The 15,820-nt window shown below is 36.4% G+C and overlaps 1 protein-coding gene across 4 annotated transcripts in view; it reads left to right on the forward strand.

Annotated features, from left to right (window-relative positions):
* Nucleotides 1-333: 333 nt before the first annotated feature.
* The window catches only part of LOC138711988 (shootin-1-like), a 66,888-nt gene continuing 51,401 nt past the window's right edge, over nt 334-15,820 (forward strand). Inside the window, exon 1 of one of the 4 annotated variants that reach the window (XM_069843329.1) lies at nt 334-484. The gene's annotated coding sequence lies outside the window, so the exon portion shown is untranslated. Of the gene's footprint in view, nt 493-15,820 lie in introns of all 4 variants that reach the window. The other 3 variants (XM_069843320.1, XM_069843339.1, XM_069843347.1) reach the window with 3 other exon arrangements.

Genomic DNA, 15,820 nt, shown 5'->3' on the forward strand with positions numbered 1-15,820 from the left:
CTTGATTGAAGATTATCGCAAATACGAGTGCCTATGAGATGTTCAACCATCATTTTGCGAATCAAGTAGGTCTAAGTATTGGACTGATACTTAATATCAATATATATATATATATATATATATATATATATATATATATATATATATATATATATTTAAACGCTCGTTTTCAGCTTGATTCTTTCAAGATTCTCTCCCTCCAGATTGCATGCGTAAACGCATGTAAAATTGAACCGTGTAGATGCACCTTAACACCGAGCCCACGCTTTCTGCTACGATGCGCCCAACACTCCGAGAGACGCTTTCGTGATAATCTGCAACAAAGTCGACTCTGTGTATGACAACTGCAGCGTTCAAACTCGCAGTGAGTCACGCCCGTCGCCCGTCGTCTGTTTCTTGTTCTGTCAGTATCGCTTCAGCTGTGCAGAGGAGTGGTTGCGTGTGGGATTCCGCCGGCCAGCCAGCCTCCAGCATTGTCGAGTGAGTGAGTGAGTGAGTGCTATGCAATGTTATCTGCGTATTACATGCGATAAGCTAAATCTTTGTATGTGTATACTTCGAACTTGTGCCCGTATCTTTTTATTGTTAATGTCTGTATTTATATGTAATTTCATATTTAACGTTTCAATGAACAGAATACGCGAATTTGACAGGACCGAAATATGAATAATTTTGGAGCTAGGGTGTAAAATAAATCCTAATCTAATAATTAGGACGTCCTGATGGCCGATTTCAGTGCTATTTATCATTTTATTACTGATTAATTAATTAATTTGTTGTTGTTGTTTAGGCAACTATCCGGAAAAAAAAAGGTTTGAATCTTGTAAGTCCCACTAGCCTACTGAGGTATCATTCATGAGACAACTAAGCCAGGAGGATTGGGGTAGGGTGACCAGTTCCTTTCCACCCTCCATTACATACATCACTGACAAGAAACATATTAATTTGTGATATTTATTAATTTATTAATATTTTAAATATTTGTCTGTGACAGTCACAGATTCCAACAATTGTATATAAAGTAAATCCGTGGCGCTACAGCCCATGAAGGGCCAAGCCGGCTGCTGGTCTCACGTTCACATGCTGAAACAGAGGTCGACGATCATCCAACCAGAATGGAAGTATCGTGTGGTTAGCACGATGATCCCCCCAGCCGTTATAGCTCTTTTGCGAAACCGGATTTTCGTTACTTATCGTAGTTCCCCAAGTGCACCACGATGTTGGGTGGGCACCGGTCCCATACACTGGCCGAAATTTCATGAGAAAATTAATTTCCTCATGAGGACTCGAGCCAGCGTGCATTCCGTAACACGAGTCCTAGGCAGGATGCCTTAGAGCACGACGCCACGGCGCGGGAAAATACACACACACACACACACACACACACGTAAATTTGTTTGTTTCTGGCCTTGAATCTCATGTTCTCAACAGTAATCTCACTAGAGGTTTTGATTTATCTAGAGAAAATCAAAACTCGAGTTGGATTTAATTGACTATTACACGATTAGAGAAAGTATATAAAGATTAGAAGTAACAAAGTACTCCAATACAATAAAATATTAATTGACTTACGAAAATAAACCTGTCTTCAAATGTATTATTGCACCGTTACGCTAGATGGCAGTTGTGCCAACTATGGAATCTTCATTGAACTCTGTAGACGGTTACTAGTCAAGAAGGCTTTGTTGATTCAGTTTCATTTTTATTAAGACAGTTGCATTCCACTTCAATTATCCGAATCCCAGTAATCAACGTCACTTGACAGATGATTTTCAATAAATCTTAATATTAAACAATCTCTGATACGTGACTATCCATAATATCATATAGCAGAAGCTATAACATAACCTAACTAATATACACAAGTGTTAGAAAAGTTTTAATTAACGACGACGACATAAAAAATAAACATGAATAATTTTAAAAGGAATAATTATTGAATGTACAATTTTCAAATTTGAATGTGGTTGGTGGTTCTATTGATATTATATTGGACGTGTGCGTAATAGAAGTGGAACTCGTTGATTTAGGCCTACATGGTGTATTCAACTTATTCAGGATTTCCGAATGAATAATTTTAAAAGGAATAATTATTAAATGTACAATTTTCAAATTTGAATGTGGTTGGTGGTTCAATTGATGTTATATTGGACGTGTGCGTAATAGAAGTGGAACTCGTTGATTTAGGCCTACATGGTGTATTCAACCTATTCAGGATTTCCGAATGGTGCTCTTCATTTATTTGTAAATCTGATTTCAGAAGATGCATAGGTATGATCAGTGATTTTGATTAATTCTTGTTCTTGAATGCCAATGCGAGTCATATTTGAAACTGCTGTGCATCGACTGGAGTGGTTTGTAATTATATATATATATATATATATATATATATTTTTTTTTTTTTTGACGTCCAGACCAGCGCAGTTTCAAATGTTGGCAAACAAAGAAACAAATGCTAGGGACGCGATAAAATTGTGCCATAAGCAGCCATGATTGGTTGAAATACGTCCTTTCGTACCGTTTTATTGGTCAAAAGTAGTATGACGTAGTAAGAGTGTAATAGTCAGGAAAAGAAATTAATTTACGTCAGAAAATCCTTGCATTTCATTGCTCAGTGTCATAAAATCTAGGATAATATTTCTTTGATTGTTGTTCGTCATTCCCAGCGCGAGTGACAAACCAAAGAAAATGGAAACCTAGCGTCGTATTTTAGTAAGACTATTTGGGCAATTAAATACCAGGTAATTATTTAAATTAACGCAAATGTTCTGGAAAATACAACTTTATTTGCTTTATTTAACGTTTTACATTTGTTTCTTCTACAGTCTTTTTTTTCGGTTGTAATTAACATCGAGTTTCACAGATGTAGTTTCATGGGGCCGTGACAGAAATAACACAAAAATAAAAGAAATGATATTGTTGATATATTAGGATAGGCAAAATTGAACATAGATTTTAGAATTTTATTTGATTGATTTCTCTGAAGCTATTAATAAAATAAAATAGGTAGTTGTTAGTGCATTTAGATGTGTTTTTAGTCCCTTAACATTTTTTCTTATGAAATTTTCCTGTGAAACATACAGACAAGGTAGTATTTACAAATAATGGGTTTCCAATATCTCTTCTGTAGGCTATAAAATAGTAATAGTTTTAAATAAAGGCATTCCCTGTTATATATTATAATTTGACGTCATAGTATGTTTTTATACAAGTATTGTATAGACGTTACATTTTCTTAAGGCTCCTGTCGTCCTGGTTCACACTGCAGTGAATTTCTCGCGATTTTGGTGTCGCCACTTCAGATACATTATTGTCAATTTAGTTTATCTCCTGTTTTCTTTCAGTTACTCGAAACATATTATGTAGTGTTGTCGGATCGTGTAATGTAATTCGTCGATTTGGTTGGCGAGTTGGTATAGCGCTGGCCTTTTATGCCCAAGGTTGCGGGTTCGATCCCGGGCCAGGTCGATGGCATTTAAGTGCGCTTAAATGCGACAGGCTCATTTCAGTAGATTTACTGGCATGTAAAAGAACTTCTGCGGGACAAAATTCCGGCACATCCGACGACGCTGATACAACCTTTGCAGTTGCGAGCGTCGTTAAATAAAACATAACATTTGTTTTCGTGTAATTGTGTATTCGGTCTTTAAGAGTACAGTGTCAACCAAAAGTTTCAAGATCTGCCACTTAGCCCCGAGTATACGCGCACTCAGGTATTATAATCTAATGTTCCCAGCGTTTTAACCCTGTAACGTGTATGCTCAAGGGTTAAATGAATAAAACCTTACGAAAAGGTCAACATATGACGTCACTTGCATAACAACGGATCAGACTCTTGCATTGAATGGTGTTTTTTGATGGAATGATAAACTTGTTTGCATGAATTCATGTTATGGATTTACAAGACGTCTACAAAGATGACAAGAAGCGAGAAAATCAAAGTTCACACCCGTCTACCCGTCGTCGTCACAGCAATCTGGGAGTGCAATGCGTGGTCCATAGTTAACAGGCTGCGAAGGTCAGTGGACTAGCTACAATAACCCAGAGATATGTCGCTACATGGCTCTAGGATGTTTTGGTTTCTTTGTGTATCCATATCGTGATTCAGGCTTAATATCTGTCGTGTTTTGTTTGTTTACATATAACAGGTCGTGTGTCTTGGCAGTAGTATAAGTTAATGTGTTGTTATTTTGTGGTGCAACAACAGTGATACAGTTCGTAAACTTCAAGTAGGTTGTCAGGTCGTGAGTAAACAGAGAAAGGCATACTGTTCATCTCGTACCATCTTGAGAATTCCTCATTTATGGTGACGGGGTTAAGACAGAAAGTTCTTCCATTGTAACATTGTAAAATTCCTTTGCAGAATGAAAAGTTACATTTGTTCAGATCAGGTTTCTACACATTTAAAGGACAAAAGTAAAATTATTTCAGTAATTTATTATCATAATACCACGTCTAGTGGTCCACACCTGTGGAGTAACGGTCAGCGCGTCTGGCCGCGAAACCAGGTGGCCCGGGTTCGATTCCCGGTCGGGGCAAGTTACCTGGTTGAGGTTTTTTCCGGGGTTTTTCCTCAACCCAAGATGAGCAAATGCTGGGTAACTTTCGGTGCTGGACCCCGGACTCATTTCACCGGCATTATCACCTTCATCTCATTCAGACGCTAAATAACCTAAGCTGTTGATAAAGCGTCGTAAAATAACCTACTAAAATAAAAATAAAAAAACCACGTCTAGTATATACAGACACGAAGCTCAATACTTACTAAATATGCAAACATAGATAGTTGCTCACCACCAGGATCGCTACTATCGCCTCATCACAGACTCTTTCCCTAGCAGACGATAAAATGTATTGTACTTTCGATATCGTGTTCTTTTGAAAAAATTAACACCTATGAAATAAGAAATACCGGTACATAAGGTTTATATATTATTTTCATAAAATATATATTACATTCTTTAAACTCACCTTCCTGGATCTTCTTCCGAAAGAATTTGTAGTACTACAAACGTCTCCTTGTCCCATATTATTATTCAAATTATTGTATTTTAGCCATTTACAGTTATTACAACCGATAACGAACATTTGAACATTTCACAGTTTACATAGCTTTTCACAACAATGCGAAATACGGCACAGTCAATGCCTTTTCGATCTAGACCAGGCCGTAATGTTTGTTCGGGATTTCTATTTCAGTGTATGTAGCTCAGTGAAATATTATATTATAACTTTATTGCGTATCATAGCTAAGTTTTATTTAGTGTAATGTGTCCATTAGTTCCGTTTACTTCTTGTTGCATAATTTGTTGCAGAAATAATTACAAAACAGAGTTATTTTAATGTGAAGAGAATGTTACATGTTAACATAATCTGTTCGCGTCAAAATTTTAAGTTTAGAATGGAAGCTATTAATAAAAAATAATTTGTATTGTTCAATTTAGCACATCTACCTTCCTTAATTTTAGACAAAACATTTACCATACCACTCCTATGAAGTTAGTGTACGTACAATTGTGTTACTTCGTTTCTTAAGTAGTAGATAAATATAATAATTCAGTACTTAATTGTAGTATTAAAATACAGACAAATTGAATGTCCGGGGTATCATACATGACATTATGCTTAATTATAATGTATAATTGCGAATTTAGGAATATAAGTTAAATATAGTAAACATAACGTATAATTTTCATATGAATGGCAAGGCATTGGAGATCACTAAAATTAGACAGAAAGGGGCAACTGGTGCAGTAAACATAACCTATAATTTCAACATATCTAAATATCCGTGCGGTGCAACTGAAAATTATTGAATCGTGCATAAATGAATGTACAAGAATTTCGCAATATTTAATAGAAATAAAGGCAGGTATTACACATACGAACAACGTAATTTTCACACAAAAAATAATATTACACCTTAACTCGCAAGTGAATAAAATTATGTCTGAAGTGTCTCATAATCATTGTTTTAAATTTTATTAATGGAATTAAATTACATTTTAGAGAAACATATGTTACTGTTTATGCATTCCAACTAATTTATATGGTTGAAACGCCGCCCTTCGTGATCGGGTTAAGCGAGTTACATGGTCTGCCTTACGGCCTGTATTAGATCACGATGGCTGTGGCACAGTCTATTGTTCCTAGTAATTACAGCGCTCCAAGCGGCTAGCAACTATCGCGAGAATTGCAAAAAATCATCCCAAGCTTCGTGACTGTATATAGTAGACTGTGATAATACACTATTCTCTTAAATTGACTGAGCATATCGGGAATTAAATCAATGGCTTTCCCAAAACACGCTGTGAAATGTTTCATATAAAACAGTTCTTATCTCAGAAAGGAAGCAGAAACTAGCCAAATTGTATTAAACTTTTTTGTTCGAAGTATGTAAAAGAATAACTCCCTGAAATTAATGAGATTACTTACGGATCACCCTGTATATTGACTGTTGTCACAACCGAACCTGATGGCAGTAACGTAAGTTACTCGGTCTTCTGTAATAATGCAGGCGTTGGTCTGAACAGTGGGTTGTGCCAAAGTCACCTATACAGGGTGTATCTAAATTGGTGTCATATATTTCGGGGGCGTGTTCCTAACACCAAAGCATTACAAAAAGTTCATATGAACATTGATCTCAAAATAATTTATTTCAGAGTTACAAGACAAAATTTAATGTTACAAAAATTGCTCGGAGTGACTTCCTCCTGCTTCGATGTGTCCCCTAAACCTGCGTTACATGCTCTGGCGTACTCTGTTGAAAATTCCTGGAGTGTTTCGTATTTCGTGAAATCCAGTTTGCATACGCTCTCAGAATATCAACATTAAGTACAGGAGTCGCACAAACCAGGGACTTTAATTGTCCCCAGACGAAGAAATCCATTGGATTCAAATCAGGCGATCAAGCAGGCCATGCAATGAATCCCCTTCGACCAATACATCTTTGGGGAAATCGATCATTAAAAAATTATGAACTATTAGACTGAAATGAGCTGGAGCAGCAGTGTGTTAAAACACATTCGTTGGATGACATCCAGAAGCACATCTTCAATTAAATGATGCCAATCATTTCGTTCTGGTCACTCACAGAATACATTTTCTTCTGATTTCTTTGCTTTACAAAATACAAACAAACAAAAAAACCTCAAACAATCAGCGGTCAATGAAGGGACAAATGCTTTAATAACTCCCTAACGAATGGTTTTCAGACCCATGTTCTTATTAACTTTTTTAATTGTTTTTATGTTAGGAACACGTCCCCGAAATATTTGACACCAATTTAGATACACCCTGTATATTTTAGTGTTATTGTAGGTGGCTCTGGTTGTGCGGGCAATTCTTCATTAATATTATATATTTTATTAAACATTTCCTGATACAGAATGAAGTTCTAACGATTCTGCTGGATTCAGTGTTGGGTCGGAATTCTTGAAATAGGACACCAGTATTGTACCGTCTCTACAAGGACAAGAATAACAACTTTTTTTTCTTTACAACTCTTATTTCGTCCCTCATTTTCTTTTTACTTGTCTTCTTTTTCTTCTTTCTCCATGGCGCTGCATATTGTTGTTCACTGCTTCGTTATCACTGGATCTCCCTCTGTCGTCTGTCTAGTGGGGATCTCACAGAAATAGTTCGCCAGCTCGGATGACGGATGGCTGAAGCGTATTCACACTGGAGTTACACTTCTTCAGTATTTTTGTAAATAAAATTAGACAGAAACGTAATCCCCGCGGTTCTACAGGGACATCATTTTATTTTACTAACATTTTTAATATTAACCTGGCTATACCTTTGGATTAAAGATTCATAACCGGAAACACCGTTTGCTACCCCCTTCCACGATTGAAGTTCGATGATTCTGGCGTAAAATACAAACAAATCACTTTACTAGGTATAGGAGGGAAGAAAAGTAGTTCATCCATTTACGTAATCTAGGAGATATCGTAATTCTGAGTTTGATAATTTTAATTAGGTTTTTCTTTAATCAAAATACAGTACAGTATTAACAATGAGTGTTTTTACTCACGAACTGAGCTGTCCATGTGGACGTATTCATTATGCAGTGTATATTATACTGTCTACAGCACATTAGCGTACGATATAGAGAATGAAGTTAAATTGAAAAATAATCATAATATGGATATTTAAATACATTTTTGAAAATGGTGGCCTTTCATTTAGATACAGGCTTCAGTTCTTTTGTGCATATTATCGCACTATAGACTATTGTATCTAATTCCAATTGTCAGTTTCGTCCTTCGTACTAGTAACTCATGTTGAAATAATTCTGTACCTACTCTATAAAAGAGTAGGCCTACCTTATGTACTGTAAATTCAATCTTCACTTCTGCCCGACCCGCACAGATAACTTTACTCAGAAATGCTATCTGCTGTCCATCCAAGTGTCGCAGGATCGTAGAAAGGGGGGAAATCACGTGACAGTTAATTACTTTTATTTAAGTTGTTTTAAACAGTTGCGGGTGAGGGAAATCGGGATGCGACGATGATTCAATATTGAAAACTCTTCCGTCACTGGAAAACGCGAACATATTTCTGGAACGTACTATACTCACTAACTCAGTACTGTTTGTGTTTACTACGCCCTTAAGGTGACTTTGACTGTATACACTTGGTTCTGTGAGGAGAACAGTTGGAAGTTTACTAGTAGAGGGGATGGGCGTGAAGTACATTAAAAAACTCAGGTATGATACAATAAAAATTGAAGTAAAAATAAAATTATGTCCCTGTATAAGTAGGCATAAAATGCGTGATGATGTATCACTTCAGATTGGTTTGTGTACTTGTGGCCAGTTCACGAAGGAGGCTTGGAAATGCAGTAAAAATCCTCGCCGTGTGTTACTATAGCAACATCACGGCCGTAGATAACTTCAGTAGAATGATCACGACCGAAGATGAACTCTCCAGTTCAGTGCACCACCCATTATGACGTCACTTCCCGGAGTGGCGCTCCCAGCTGCTTCCTTTTTGTGCCGGAAGATGTTCACTTCCCAAGTCTCGGAAATCTGCACTTCTTTGCCCCATTAGATCTAGCGATATCTGTTCAATATTTCACGGGCATCCACAAGAGGCCACATTACATCAGCGGTTTCAAACTCAGAAGAACGACTGTATATTTTGAAGGACTTCTGGGATTGCAAGAATATTTATACGGGACATCACTTTACTTTTACTTCAATTTTTATTGTACCTGTGTTTTTGAATGTACTTCACTCCCACCCCCTCTAGTAGTAAACTTGCAACCGTTCTCCACACAGAACCTAGCGTATACAGTCAAAGTCGCCTTACGGTCATAGTAAACACAAACAGTATTAGTGAGTATAGTATGTTCCAGAAATATGTTCTCGTTTTCCAGTGACGAAAGAGCTTACAATATTGAATCACATTTTCACACAGGTACTGTCGTCCGTTTGCCTACGTCGCATCCCGGTTTCCCCCACCCGCTTCTGCTCGCCCGTCTGTAAAGACTAGTGGCTAGGCTGACTTAGCTATTTTCTTTTCTTATTTTATTGGGTTATTTTACGACGCTGTATCAACATCTCAGGTTATTTAGCGTCTGAATGATATGAAGGTGATAATGCCGGTGAAATGAGCCCGGGGTCCAGCACCGAAAGTTATCCAGCATTTGCTCGTATTGGGTTGAGGGAAAACCCCGGAAAAAACCTCAACCAGATAACTTGCCCCGACCGGGATTCGAACCCGGGCCACCTGGTTTCACAGCCAGACGCGCTGACCGTTACTCCACAGGTGTGGACTGCTATTTTCTAAAAACATTAATTTCTGTTAGGAATTGGACGTCTACGTAATATTATAGAACTGTTTAAAATAACTTAAATAAAAGGGCCTCGTTAATTAATTGTCACGTGATTTCCCTTCTTTCTACGACAAAACTCTTGGACGGACAGTAAATAGCATGTCTGAGTAATTTCATCTTTTCGGATCGGGCAGAAGTGAAGATTGAATTTACAGTACGTAAGGTACTCTTTTATAGAGTAGGTACAGAATTATGTCAACATGAGTTACTAGTACGAAGGACGAAACTGGTAATTGGAATTGGGTACAATAGTCTATAGTGCGATAATATGCACAAAAGAACTGAAGCCTGTATCGAAATGAACGGCCACCATTTTCAAAAATGTATTTAAATATCCATATTATGATTATTTTTCAATTTAACTTCATTCTCTATATCGTACGCTAATGTGCTGTAGACAGTATAATATACACTGCATAATGAATACGTCCAGATGGACAGCTCAGTTCGTGAGTAAAAACACTCATTGTTAATACTGTACTGTATTTTGATTAAACAAAAACCTAATTAAAATTATCAAACTCAAAATCGCGATATTTCCTATTTTATGTAAATTGATGAACTACTTTTCTTCCCTCCTACACCTAGTAAAGTGATTTTTTTGTATTATACGCCAGTATCATCGAACTCCAGTCGTGGAAAGGGGTAGCAAACGGTGTTTCCGGTTCTCAACCGTTGATCCAAAGATATAGCCAGGTTAATATTAAAAATATTAGTAAAAATAAACTGATGTCCCTGTACTTTTCTACTGCAACATATGCATTAGTAAGTCTAATGGGTCGTTGTTTGTAATTTTGTTGGTAAATAGTAAAAATGCGTCATCTCTTTTGTTTTTTTACCTGATCACATAAATTATAAAATAATATAATACAACAAAATTTAATGTTAAAAATTCGGCACAGGATGAAAATGGTTACATTTCTGGTCAGGAACAAGGACTCTCTCTTTTTTTATTAAGACATCAGTCCTATTTGGAATAATTTCCTTTGAATATAGACTACTATAGGTACCTTTAAAACTAGGGACAAAGTGAAATGTCACCTAACTTGTTCCATTCAAGACATTTTACTCGCTTCGTCCTTAAAAATAACTGTTCCCTTGAATATATTGCGACGAAGTGAAGAGAAGCGACTAGAAGCATTTGAAATGTGGATATGGAGAAGAATGGAGCGTGTGAAATGGACAGACAGAATAAGAAACGAAGCTGTGTTGGAAAGAGTGGGTGAAGAAAGAATGATGCTGAAACTGATCAGGAAGAGGAAAAGGAATTGGCTGGGTCACTGGCTGAGAAGAAACTGCCTACTGAAGGATGCACTGGAAGGAATGGTGAACGGGAGAAGAGTTCGGGGCAGAAGAAGGTATCAGATGATAGACGACATTAAGATATGTGGATCATGTGCGGAGACTACAAGGAAGGGGGGAAAGAGGGAAGATTGGAGAACGCTGAGTTTGCAGTGAAAGACCTGCCCTTGGGAAGAAAACTGTGAATGAATATATTATAATTCCGAGCATATACAGAATATGAATATTACGTACTATATCTGTAAAAAATTCTGCACAGTATCAGGGATATACCTGCACGTTATCACCCAGTTTTGAGAATGAAACTACAGTGGTGTTCGTTTTACTTGTTTTTGTTTCGGTTTACAAATGGACAGTATGAGTTCATGATAAGAGAAGTAATTAATTAAGGGTATGCAATATATTTTCTCTTCATATGAAGCGACATTCCGAAATTAGTCCAGCTGACAACAAATTTTTCACTATGGTTCACTGACAGTGTATTTAACGTGTCTTATAGCTTTAATATTGCAGAACTCGCGATTACAAACCAAACGAGTGGTCGTACAGGACTGTAGCTGCTCTCGATGCCGAGATATGACTGAGAGAGTTCGCGTGGCACAGCTAATTTTGTATTCATGGCCATACCACTAATAATATTACATGGCGTGAAGCCATTGATTATGATATAGAATAGCGTTACGTTAGGAAAGGAAAAGGAATTGTGTAGAAACGGTTGCTATGTGAACCAGGACTGATATCGTTTTTCAGATGTTTATTCAGTTGCATTGAGTACCGCCGATAAATAGATAACTTATGTAGTACATTGAATGATCGCTTCCTGTCTAATGTGAGATATTAGGTGGCAGTTTTATAAATGTATCGTGTCCTAGGACCTAGAAACGACAATCGAACCCCGACCTTGGTTCCACAAGGTTTATCCGTCGCAGTGCTGTATTGTACATGGTACGTGTCGCAAACAGCCACTGCGTTTTTTCCTACTTGAATTCCAAAGCTTTTAGTTGGATTGTTTGCTTGAGTCGGCTTCTTTATCAGCATCGCCCACGATCTGTGCTCCTGTATTGAATTAAAGTCGCGGAATCTTGGCAACCGCAGATGCTCTTTCTTCTGCAGTGATGTGGGCTTTCTTTTGTTTCTCTGTCAATAAATATTCAGAGGCTGCATTATAAAATAGAATAAAAATGTGATTTAAACACTGCATGAATTGAAAATAAGACGTTCCTTATTAAAACACTCTTCAGTATTATTATTATTATTATTATTATTATTATTATTATTATTATTATTATTATTATTATTATTATTTAACATTATGCGAAGAAGTAGCAGTGGAAACAACGGTTCCGGTATATATTGTAAATACGTGTACATTATCTAGTTAATTTAAGGAAATGATTCGTTATCAAGGACGGCGGTGATGCTATCTCTACAAAATATGATGCAACACGGTAACTCTTGTTGTTAACTAGCTGCAAGCGTTTTTATTTGTACAATTATCTGTAATTTCAAAACTATTTGTCCAGCCTAGGATTACGTATTTGAACAGGCCATGGTTTCTCACATAAATCCGTCTCTAAAATTTAATGGCGCGCGTTTAAACATGCAATTTTTTGTAATATTACGAGAGCAATGGATGTTCAACTGTTAAGAGCTTGCATATAAATTGTATAGTTTTAAAAGTTTTTATTTTGCGATCATTTTTCATGTTTTATTCCCCTTCCCTTAACTTTTTCAACAGTTCAGCAAATCGTTTTCTCTGAGGTTCGTAACGTGCAGGATGTATCCGTTACTAAGACAGCTGAAGTTGGCGTAGCGCAGCGCTGGATCGCACTCTTACATTAAGCTTACACAATTTTTATCAAAATCATTCTCCCCCCATAGACGTTTTAACGTAGAAACATAAAACGGAAGTGTGGAGAATCAAACCTAAGACTTCAGATGTATGATAGTGTGACTTTAGCCATTCCATTATGCCTACAAGCTACAGATAATTCGCAATATTAATATTAACGACAGCACCGTTTTAAAAATAAATGTTGTCAAAATGGCTTGCCGTCTACGTGTGTAATCTATGAACATTATTAAGCTACAAATTATCAACGCATCATCAATATCATTATCTTCGTGATTTGAGACATTATGGGTGCTATTCACAGACATTTCGCTAGCCCGCGCTACGAGCGTGCTAAACTAGCCCCGGCTATCGACTGGTTACTTGTACAGGATTCATATCATATCGCTAACACTGGTTTATGAATAAGAAAAACGTTAGTTCGCTGATCATTCACCGGAAACCCGCGCTAAGAATGTCTATGAATACGGCCCTGTAAGTGTATTTTTCCTGCAATTTTGAATTAGTCATTTGATCTTCAGGGGTCCCTAACTGGTCTTTCCAAATATATATAATTAAAACCATTATCTTTACTTCAGGTAAATAGCAGGTTTATTTTTAAGATATAAATCCATTATTCTCGGAGGGATATTATATAAGTTATATATAGCCTATACAGTATATATAATAGTAGTAGTAATAATAATAATAATAATAATAATAATAATAATAATAATAATAATAACAATAATAATAATGATAATAATAATAAAATCAGCATAATGAAATTAATTTTTAATTCAAAACGATTACGGTTTTCAGTTCATCATTTCGACCTACAGAATTAATGTGGTTCTTATCGGCTTTAGTGTACCTTCAATTGTTTCTGCTACGTGCGGCAACTAAGCTTGCAGTGGAATGCGAAATGAAAGATAAGGGGCAGTAAGAACAAACATTCCAACTGGAGGAAAGTGTGAGAAAGCAAATACAAACAGAGGCTAGCTGCTCCAGATAAAGCACCAGCAGCGTGACAAATGCAGGCCGGAGCAAAGACGTCTGATTCTCAGGTTTAATAAAAACAGAAGCGAAGCGACGTTCTAGTGGTATCGAAGGCAGGGGGCTTTGGCGATATGTTTTGAGGTTTTTATCTTTTTATATAGGCACAGAAACAATTGAATGTACTTAAATAATCGTATATTATCTTTATTACAATGATATGGCGTAAACTTGGATACGAAATAGTATGAAAGTTATTAAAAAGTATGTAGATCTATTGTGTATATACACTAAAATTATGCATAGGGTTTTAAAAACTAGGAAAATAAACTAACACACTCAAAATTAAATGAACTTTTGAACTAAGTAACAAAATTTAAAAAAATAATGTACCTTATGGATGTACTAAATCTATTTTCAGTTTCATTATATTTAACTTCATTAAGTGGTCGCCAGACTATTGAGTTAGATGACTGTAAATAACTATATTAAAATGTAAAATTTATAACCTTTCATTTTTTTATATAAAATTCCGATCAAGGCCTCCTCTGTTCAACATTCCTGTCTTTGAATTTTTCCTGTAACAGTACATCTATATTCGGCAGTTTGTGTTGCTGCCGTATGTAGAGGGTCATTAAAAATACGCATGGGATTTCATAGTGTTTTAGGGGTTCTCTAGATAACCTATGTAGAGAATAAATTAATATTTATTTATTTACTAGCTATTTATTTATTTATTCACTTATTTAAAAATTAGTAACTATTTTGTTATTACTTACTTACAAATGGCTTTTAAGGAACCCGGAGGTTCATTGCCGCCCTCACATAAGCCCGCCAGCGGTCCCTATCCTGTGCAAGATTAATCCAGTCTCTATCATCATACCCCACCTCCCTCAAATCCATTTTAATATTACCCTCCCATCTACGTCTCGGCCTCCCTAAAGGTATTTTTCCCTCCGGTCTCCCAACTAACACTCTATATGCATTTCTGGATTCGCCCATACGTGCTACATGCCCTGCCCATCTCAAACGTCTGGATTTAATGTTCCTAATTATGTCAGGTGAAGAATACAATGCGTGCAGTTCTGCGTTGTGTAACTTTCTCCATTCTCCTGTAACTTCATTCCACTTAGCCCCAAATATTTTCCTAAGCACCTTATTCTCAAACACCCTTAACCTATGTTCCTCTCTCAGAGTGAGAGTCCAAGTTTCACAACCATACAGAACAACCGGTAATATAACTGTTTTAGTATTTTGTTATTAATTAATTAATTTATTTATTTAAATAAAGGAAGACCTTGTTAATTTCGTTGTTGTTTATAGTCTAATATCGGCCTAAACGTGAGTGAATTATTGTTTATTTTATTTGTAACCTTCGGAAATTATTCTCCATATCCAGGCCGCAACAATAGGGATACTGACCACTGCCTTCTTGAAGGTCAATATCGTTGGCATAGTTGGAAATCCCATGCGTGTTTTAATGACCCTCTGTGTACATAGGCCCTAAGTAAACCTTAGAAAGTACTCGAATTTAATATTTGATCTTCAGGTATAGGAAGTAAAGCTTATTATTATTATTATTATTATTATTATTATTATTATTATTATTATTATTATTATTATTATTGGGTGGGCTCGGGCCCCAAGGGCTCACATAAGTTGGCGCCACTGGGTACAGTATAATTCTTTTCCGTTTATGAAAGTACACAATAGATGATTGCGAATCGCAAAGGAATGCCGTAGTAATCGAAGGAAGTATTCTGAAAAATCAACCAATGCCATGTTTGTGTACCACAAATTCATGGCAACGTTTGAGAGCTTTGAAATTTGGGTTTACTATTCCAAGTTTT

This window comes from Periplaneta americana, chromosome 2, assembly GCF_040183065.1.
Source record: "Periplaneta americana isolate PAMFEO1 chromosome 2, P.americana_PAMFEO1_priV1, whole genome shotgun sequence".
In the NCBI taxonomy this organism is placed as follows: Eukaryota; Metazoa; Arthropoda; class Insecta; order Blattodea; family Blattidae; genus Periplaneta; species Periplaneta americana.